The 9,530-nt window shown below is 43.1% G+C and overlaps 1 long non-coding RNA gene across 1 annotated transcript; it reads right to left on the bottom strand.

Moving 5' to 3' along the window:
- Positions 1-7,654: 7,654 nt before the first annotated feature.
- LOC138673938 (uncharacterized) lies at positions 7,655-8,871 on the bottom strand. Its single transcript, XR_011320381.1, has 3 exons — positions 8,498-8,871; positions 8,049-8,429; positions 7,655-7,961 (listed from the first exon to the last, which is right to left on the bottom strand). It is a non-coding gene; the product is annotated as an uncharacterized lncRNA (long non-coding RNA).
- Between the last annotated feature and the right edge of the window lie 659 nt (positions 8,872-9,530).

Below are 9,530 nucleotides of genomic sequence, written 5' to 3'. Positions count from 1 at the left end.
CAGCGACCGCCAGGGTCACGCCATGCGCAATCAGTGCGCTTTCCTGACCCCAGTTAGGGTGGTTAGTGGCGTCCGCCAGAGCGGTGCTGTACGCACTCAGTGCGGTAAATGTTTTAGTTAGTCCTATCCTGACAACTGGTCAGTGTAGGGTGGGAATTCCTGCTTGGACTCAGCATCTGACTCAGGGAGTCCTCAGGTGCGGGTTCAAAAGCCACCGAGGGTCAGAGCGAGTTCAATCACCAGTTTAGTGTGGGGTGATTCATAGGATCCCACTAGCGTCTTTCAGCTGCACCCTGTGACTGCTATAGGGCGACTATGTGAATCGCTTCCATTCACCCTGGGTGAGGTCTACACCCACGTGTGAGCAAGCGTCCATCCGCCATTACTCAGCAGCAGGTTCCATCTCTGCACGGTGGACCCCGGGCTGCGAACGCACCTCTTATCTCCCTTTATATTATTTGGTGCGTTCTGCTAGCCCTAACACAAATCATCAGAGAAAACAAGAAAGCAGTAAAAATGGCAGCTGATATTTTACAAAATGCTTAAAAAAATACAGAAGTATGCCATGTAAGATTAGATGCATAGATTTTGTCACTGTAATAAGTGTATTTCCCTCTACATCTATTCTTTATTTTTCCTTTCGCATGGATAGCTATGCAATTTCTATGCTGTTACAAACTTTTACACTTGGCCATTCTCTATGAATCATGCATTCCATGTTGTCTATGTCACATTCAGTTTTCCCCAACAATTACAATAACAATATTAAATGTTATGGGATGTGATAGCACTTCATTTGCTGATAAATGTGTGAAGCTGTCCTACCTCTGGAGTTTTTTTGGGGGAGGTTGGTTCATGATGATAGGAGTGAGTACATTTCGAAGTAGATAAGTATTTTAAGCTGAATAAATAGCCAGGCACATAGCAGCCATGTATTCAAGAGAAAGAGGTGAAAAACCCAATTTTGAGAGATTCTATTTTGCTGAAATATTTATGTGGAGTAGGCAGCAGAAAGAAATTTACAATCTTACCACTGAAAATAAGTAAAAATGAAACAGAATCACTTCATCCTGTATCAGGCTGGCACATACTGGAAGAATAAGGGGAAGAGCACCTGCAGAGTAGCAAGAAACCTTGACTATATAATGCGAAACACCTGGGTCAAGATTTCTCAAGGGTTTATAAAGTATAACACTCCTTATCTCTGCTTACTGGTAATGGAAGTTAAGGATACCAAAATGTGGCTCTTTGATAATTCTGCTCCATGCTGTGTTCTCACTTGCAGACCATGATGATTTGTACACCAGTGGAATTGTACAGAAAGGACTTGATCCGCTTGCATCTGATCTATAATTGAAAGTTTCTGGACAGGCAACAGATACACAGACTTACAGAAATCTATTGTCAGGATGTGTTTCTTTTGTTTAATTTGACTGGCTATTGGCACAGCTTTCCAAAAATTCTTTCACAAGTTAGAAATCGGGAATAAAGAAGTTAAAAGAAGCATCAATAACAATTGGCGAAATAATCAGCAGACATTCAAACGCTGCCTAAAACATAATTGGAATTTATTGAATTTTTTTGCCAATTAGTGGGTTTTCAATATGCATAAATGAACCTTGAGTGCAGACCTTCAAGTAGTGACCACTACATAGTGTTCTGTAGGATTGGTTGAGTAATATCACATTTAATACTCTAAGCTTGAAAAGATGTAGCTCAGAAACAAGGTAGGTAGAGATCAGTGAATTAATTTAAGGCAAATCAAAATACATTTTGAATTTCACAAAAACTTTGGAATTGCCAGAACTTGATTTTTCATAATTTGATTCACTTGAATAAAACAAAATGGTGGCTTACTTTATCATTTTTAAGGCCGGGAAAGGGATAAAAAAAAATTATACACACCATGCATCTAATTTTTTAGGATGCCACAGCTAATTGCCTGGTCTTCCATTCCATTTGGTTGCTGCCTCCCTCTTACTCCAGTCTTCTCTTCTGTCTTCATTCTTCTTTAACCTTCAGGCTGTGACTAGGCCACATGGGATATCATAATGTAATGGGGCAACACACGTAATGACATCGGGTGAGATCTAGTAAGTACATGAGGTGCTTAAGATTGAAGAAGACTGTAAGAAATGAATACTACTGTAGAGTAGAAGGGAGGAACCAAGTTACTGACGGACCGGTTGGGAAGTTGCAGTGCTAGTGCAGGTGAGGAGCAAGGTGAACATTATATTTTTGCTTTTTGCTTTTACCAGCAATTCAAAAATAAGTTAAATGCACCTTGAATTTCAGGGCCCAATTCGAGTGAATCTAGTTAATTAACCCCTTCCCGACCTTTGACGCATACGCTGCGTCATGAAAGTCGGTGCCATTCCGACCCATGACGCAGCATATGCGTCATGGAAAGATCGCGTCCCTGCAGGCCGGGTGAAAGGGTTAACTCCCATTTCACCCGATCTGCAGGGACAGGGGGAGTGGTAGTTTAGCCCAGGGGGGGTGGCTTCACCCCCTCGTGGCTACGATCGCTCTGATTGGCTGTTGAAAGTGAAACTGCCAATCAGAGCGATTTGTAATATTTCACCTAAAAAACTGGTGAAATATTACAATCCAGCCATGGCCGATGCTGCAATATCATCGGCCATGGCTGGAAACACTTATGTGCACCCACCCCACCCCTCCGATCGCCCCCCAAGCCCCCCGATCTGTGGTCCGCTCCCCTCCGTCCTGTGCTCCGCTCCCCCGTCCTCCTGTCCGCTTCCCCCGTGCACCAATCACACCCCCCGCGCTCCAATCAAACCCCCCTGCACTCCGATCCCCCCCCGCACACAGCGACCCCCCCGTGCTCCGATCCACCCCCCCGCACAGCGATCCCTCACCCCGTGCTCCAATCCTCCCCCGTGCTCCAATCCTCCCTCCCGTGTTCCGATCCACCCCCCCATGCTCCGATCCACCCCCCCGTGCTCCGACGCCCCCCCCGTGCCCTGATCTCCCCCCCTTTATACTTACCTAGCCGCCCGAGGTCCGTCCGTCTTCTTTCCTGGGCGCCGCCATCTTCCAAAATGGCGGGCGCATGTGCAGTGCGCCCGCCGAATCTGCCGGCAGGCAGATTCGTTCCAGAGTGAATTTTGATCACTGAGATATAACCTATCTCAGTGATCAAAATAAAAAAAATAGTAAATGACCCCCCCCCTTTGTCACTCCCATAGATAGGGACAATAAAAAAAATAAAGAATTTTTTTTTTCCACTAAGGTTGGGGTAAGAACTAGGGTTAGGGTTAGGGGTAGGGTTAGGGGTAGGGTTAGGGGTAGGGTTAGGGTTAGGGGTAGGGTTAGGGGTAGGGTTAGGGGTAGGGTTAGGGCTAGGGTTAGGGTTAGGGGTAGGGTTAGGGTTAGGGGTAGGGTTAGGGGTAGGGTTAGGGGTAGGGTTAGGGCTAGGGTTAGGGTTTCGGTATGTGCACACGTATTCTGGTCCTATGCGGATTTTTCCGCAGCGGATTTGAAAAATCCACAGTGCTAAACTGCTGCCGATTTATCGTGGATTTACCGCGGTTTTTCTGCGCATTTCACTGCGGTTTTACAACTGCGATTTTCTATTGGAGCAGTTGTAAAACCGCTGCGGAATCCGCAGAAAGAAGTGACATGCTGCGGAATGTAAACCGCTGCGTTTCCGTGCATGTGTACAGCGATTTTTGGTTCCCATAGGTTCACATTGAAGTGTAAACTCATGGGAAACTGCTGCGGATCCGCAGCATTTTCTGCAGCGTGTGCACATACCTTTAGAATTAGGCTATGTGCACACGGTGCGGATTTGGCTGAGGATCCACAGCAGTGTTCCATCAGGTTTACAGTACCATGTAAACATATGGAAAACCAAATCCGCTGTGCCCATGGTGCAGAAAATACCGCGCGGGAACGCTGCGTTGTATTTTCCGCAGCATGCCAATTCTTTGTGCGGATTCCGCAGCGTTTTACACCTGTTCCTCAATAGGAATCCACAGGTGAAATCCGCACAAAAAACACTGGAAATCCACGGTAAATCCACAGGTAAAACGCAGTGCCTTTTACCCGCGGATTTTTCAAAAATGGTGCTGAAAAATCTCATACGAATCCGCAACGTTGGCACATAGCCTTAGGGTTGGGTTGGAATTAGGGTTGTGGTTAGGGTTAGGGGTGTGTTGGGGTTAGGGTTGTGGTTAGGGGTGTGTTGGGGTTAGGGTTGTGATTAGGGTTACGGCTACAGTTGGGATAAGGGTTAGGGGTGTGTTGGAGGTAGAATTGAGGGGTTTCCACTGTTTAGGCACTTCAGGGGGTCTCCAAACGCAACATGGCGCCACCATTGATTCCAGCCAATCTTGTATTCAAAAATTCAAATGGTGCTCCCTCACTTCCGAACCCCGACGTGTGCCCAAACAGTGGTTTACCCCCACATATGGGGTACCAGCATACTCAGGACAAACTGCGCAACAATTACTGGGGTCCAATTTCTCCTGTTACCCTTGAGAAAATAAAAAATTGCTTGCTAAAACATCATTTTTGAGGAAAGAAAAATGATTTTTTATTTTCACGGCTCTGCGTTGTAAACGTCTGTGAAGCACTTAGGGGTTCAAAGTGCTCACCACATATCTAGATAAGTTCCTTGGGGGGTCTAGTTTCCAAAATGGGGTCACTTGTGGGGGGTTTCTACTGTTTAGGCACACCAGGGGCTCTGCAAACGCAATGTGACGCCCGCAGACCATTCCATCAAAGTCTGCATTTCAAAAGTCACTACTTCCCTTCTGAGCCCCCACGTGTGCCCAAACAGTGGTTTACCCCCACACATGGGGTATCAGCGTACTCAGGAGAAACTGGACAACAACTTTTGTGGTCCAATTTCTCCTGTAACCCTTGGGAAAATAAAAAATTCTGGGCTAAAAAATTATTTTTGAGGAAAGAAAACGTATTTATTATTTTCACTGCTCTGTGTTATGAACTTCTGTGAAGCACTTGGGGGTTCAAAGTGCTCACCTCACATCTAGATAAGTTCCTTTCGGGGTCTAGTTTCCAAAATGGGGACACTTGTGGGGGGTTTCTACTGTTTAGCCACATCAGGGGCTCTGCAAACGCAACGTGACGCCCACAGAGCATTCCATCAAAGTCTGCATTTCAAAACGTCACTACTTCACTTCCGAGCCCCAGCATGTGCCTAAACAGTGGTTTACCCCCACATATGGGGTATCAGCGTACTCAGGAGAAACTGGACAACAACTGTTGGGGTCAAATTTCTCCTGTTACCATTGGGAAAATAAAAAATTGCGGGCTAAAATTCATTTTTGAGAAAATAATTTTTTATTTTTATTTTCATGGCTCTGCGTTATAAACTTCTGTGAAGCACTTGAGGGTTCAAAGTGCTCACTACACATCTAGATTGGTTCCTTTGGGGGTCTAGTTTCCAAAATGGGGTAATTTGTGGGGGATCTCCAATGTTTAGGCACACAGGGGCTCTCCAAACGCGACATGGTGTCCGCTAATGATTGGAGATAATTTTCCATTTAAAAAGCCAAATGGCGTGCCTTCCCTTCTGAGCCCTGCCGTGCGCCCAAACAGTGGTTTACCCCCACATATGGGGTATCTGCATACTCAGGACAAACTGGACAACAACATTTGTGGTTCAATTTCTCCTATTACCATTGGCAAAATTGGAAATTCCAGGCTAAAAATCATTTTTGAGAAAAGAAAAATTATTTTTTATTTTCATGACTCTGCATTATAAACTTCTGTGAAGCACCTGGGGGTTTAAAGTTCTCAGTATGCATCTAGATAAGTTCCTTGGGGGGTCTAGTTTCCAAAATGGGGTCACTTGTGGGGGAGCTCCATTGCATAGGCACACAGGGGCTCTCCAAATGCGACATGATGTCCGCTAACAATTGGAGCTAATTTTCCATTCAAAAAGTTAAAAGGCGCGCCTTCCCTTCCGAGCCCTGCCGTGTGCCCAAACAGTGGTTTACCCCCACATATGAGGTATTGGCGTACTCGGGAGAAATTGCTCAACAAATTTTAGGATCCATTTTATCCTATTGCCCATGTGAAAATGAAAAAATTGAGGCGAAAATAAATTTTTTGTGAAAAAAAAGTACTTTTTCATTTTTACGGATCAATTTGTGAAGCACCTGAGGGTTTAAAGTGCTCACTAGGCATCTAGATAAGTTCCTTGGGGGGTCCAGTTTCCAAAATGGGGTCACTTGTGGGGGAGCTCCAATGTTTAAGCACACAGGGTCTCTCCAAACGCGACATGGTGTCCGCTAACGATGGAGATAATTTTTCATTCAAAAAGTCAAATGGCGCTCCTTCCCTTCCGAGCCTTACCATGTGCCCAAACAGTGGTTTACCCCCACATGTGAAGTATCGGTGTACTCAGGAGAAATTGCCAAACAAATTTTAGGATCCATTTTATCCTGTTGTCCATGTGAAAATGAAAAAATTGAGGCTAAAAGAATTTTTTTGTGAAAAAAAAGTACTTTTTCATTTTTACGGATCAATTTGTGAAGCACCTGGGGGTTTAAAGGGCTCACTATGCATCTAGATAAGTTCCTTGGGGCGTCTAGTTTCCAAAATGGGGTCACTTGTGGGGGAGCTCCAATTTTTAGGCACACGGGGGCTCTCCAAATGTGACATGGTGTCCGCTAAAGAGTGCAGCCAATTTTTCATTCAAAAAGTCAAATGGCGCTCCTTCCCTTCCAAGCCCTGCCGTGCGCCCAAACAGTGGTTTACCCCCACATATGAGGTATCAGCGTACTCAGGACAAATTGGACAACAACGTACGTGGTTCAGTTTCTCCTTTTACCATTGGGAAAATAAAAAAATTGTTGCTGAAAAATCATTTTTGTGACTAAAAAGTTAAATGTTCATTTTTTCCTTCCATGTTGCTTCTGCTGCTGTGAAGCACCTGAAGGGTTAATAAACTTCTTGAATGTGGTTTTGTGCACCTTGAGGGGTGCAGTTTTTAGAATGGTGTCACTTTTGGGTATTTTCAGCCATATAGACCCCTCAAACTGACTTCAAATGTGAGGTGGTCCCTAAAAAAAATGGTTTTGTAAATTTTGTTGTAAAAATGAGAAATCGCTGGTCAAATTTTAACCCTTATAACTTCCTAGCAAAAAAAAATTTTGTTTCCAAAATTGTGCTGATGTAAAGTAGACGTGTGGGAAATGTTATTTATTAACTATTTTGTGTCACATAACTCTCTGGTTTAACAGAATAAAAATTCAAAATGTGAAAATTGCGAAATTTTCAAAATTTTCGCCAAATTTCCGTTTTTATCACAAATAAACACAGAATTTATTGACCTAAATTTACCACTAACATGAAGCCCAATATGTCACGAAAAAACAATCTCAGAACCGCTAGGATCCATTGAAGTGTTCCTGAGTTATTACCTCATGAAGGGACACTGGTCAGAATTGCAAAAAACGGCAAGGTCTTTAAGGTCAAAATAGGCTGGGTCATGAAGGGGTTAAATTTCTTCAGATTGGTTTATTTGTAACGGTAGACCGTTTCTCCATTTACTTTCCTTCTTAAGGAAATAATTTAATTGCTGATTGGAGAAAAATAGGCAAAATTCTTCCCACTCTTCACTACCTAACTATATGATAAGTAAATAACTTGGCACTCAACTTGGTGGATAGTGATAATAAAGAAAATGATTTATTACTTTGAATAGCAGTCCAGCAAAATAAACGTTTCGGTCAAACAATCAGACCTTCTTCAGTACGACTGTACAGATATAACAAAATGTAACAATATAATATCAAAATAACAATAAGATAAATCTCATAAAGTGAATATGTGATGGGTAAGAAGGAAGGGGAGAGGGGATGGGAAGAGGTAACATTTCAACATACCCGACTGCTGGAGTGTAGATGTATACAAGGTACTAGTATATGCAGAGAGGCTCCTATGATGGGATTTTATTTCTATGACCTCTGAGACAAAGTCAATATAATAGAATTTAGTAAAGGGAAATATATGCCATATTAGTCAAGAAAATAGAGAACGGAAAAAATACTAACCGAATAACTGTCATGGAGGAATGTGTATTTAATCCACACTGGGAATGTAGATAGTCTAATGGAAAAATACACGAAGGTATAAGTATTGGCAACATGGTGCTGTACCCTAGAGATAGAGGAAAAAATGGACTCTCACCTGAATAAAACGTTTTAGAAGGGATACTCTGAGAATGCAGGCACATTAGAAGTAAAATCCAAGAGTTTTGGCTAAATATAAAGAGACACACAGTACTATAGTGATGTAGCCATAAGAATGAGCGATTCTCAAGGAAAAAACTATATATCTAACCTTGAAGTGCGGTGGTCTAAACCACAAAGAGCAGGAGGAGCGATGATTCAATGCACGGTGTTACATGGAGCCTAATCAGCGCAGGAAAGCTCCTAGATGATAACAACGTATGAGTGGTGTCCCATAAAAAAAGGAGGCAGAAAGAAGGTATGTAGCTAACCGGAATAAGACAGGCAGAGGGAGTACGTCAACGCGGTGTCCACCGCTGGTTGAGTACCCCATGTCCAGAATGACCGGCCTAAATAGTGTAGGGGCGGGACTATCAACCGGATCCGAAACCGGAAGTGACGTGTCATCCCGGAGAAGGATGTTCTGCATGCGATCGCACAGTACTCTGGGAGATGTAGTTTGAATGACCGGAAAAACCGGAAGTGATGCGAATCAGCATCCTGTAGGGGCGGAATAACCTGCAGAGCTAGATCTGAATACATAGCTTACAGAAAAACGCAGGGAGATCTGGGAGATGTAGTTTGAATAGCCGGGAATCCCGGAAGTACGTCATAAAAAAAGACGTGAATTAACACAATAAAGGAGCGGGATTGCCCGCAGGGCCAATAGCCCGGATGCATATATTATGAGGGAGTAGCCAGAAAAATTGCACAAAGCGATATAACAGAGAGATATATTACAGGGAATAGACTAATATCCATATATGATATAGATATCTCTAAAAATAACACCATAATGGCCATACGCACCGGGTTAATAAATGTAGAGCCAGAGAGGAGGAAGCTATGTATGTTTGGAACATATGTAAATATAAGTATATACAATACAAATATGAAAGAGTAGCATATAAATATGAAAAAATATATATGAAAAAATATATATATATATCCGCGCAGTCGGGTAGGGGACAAGGAAGGGAAAAATCCAGGACGGGAAAGGAGGTAGGCAGTGACTTGCATGTTGGGTATCAATAAAGGCGATTCTGTAGAGAAAAATGAACATATTAGTATATGACGTATATAAATAAAGCACTGTATGACTCAATAGGTGACCTTAATATGAGAAATCAAAGTAATATAAACAATTTTAGATAAAAGCCAAGGAGTCATAGTCTCTATTTAAGCCTTTTGGAGCTAGGGTTTGCAATTCATGAATCCAATATGCCTCCTTTTTCTTCAGGAGGTGGACCCTATTGCCACCCCGTCTTTGTACCGGGACGTGTTCCAAAACTTGGAACCTGAGTT

The sequence above is a fragment of the Ranitomeya imitator genome, chromosome 4 (genome assembly GCF_032444005.1).
Source record: "Ranitomeya imitator isolate aRanImi1 chromosome 4, aRanImi1.pri, whole genome shotgun sequence".
Lineage (NCBI taxonomy): Eukaryota > Metazoa > Chordata > Amphibia > Anura > Dendrobatidae > Ranitomeya > Ranitomeya imitator.
Note: the sequence above shows the minus strand (reverse complement) of the source record. Positions and strands in the feature narration are given on the sequence as shown.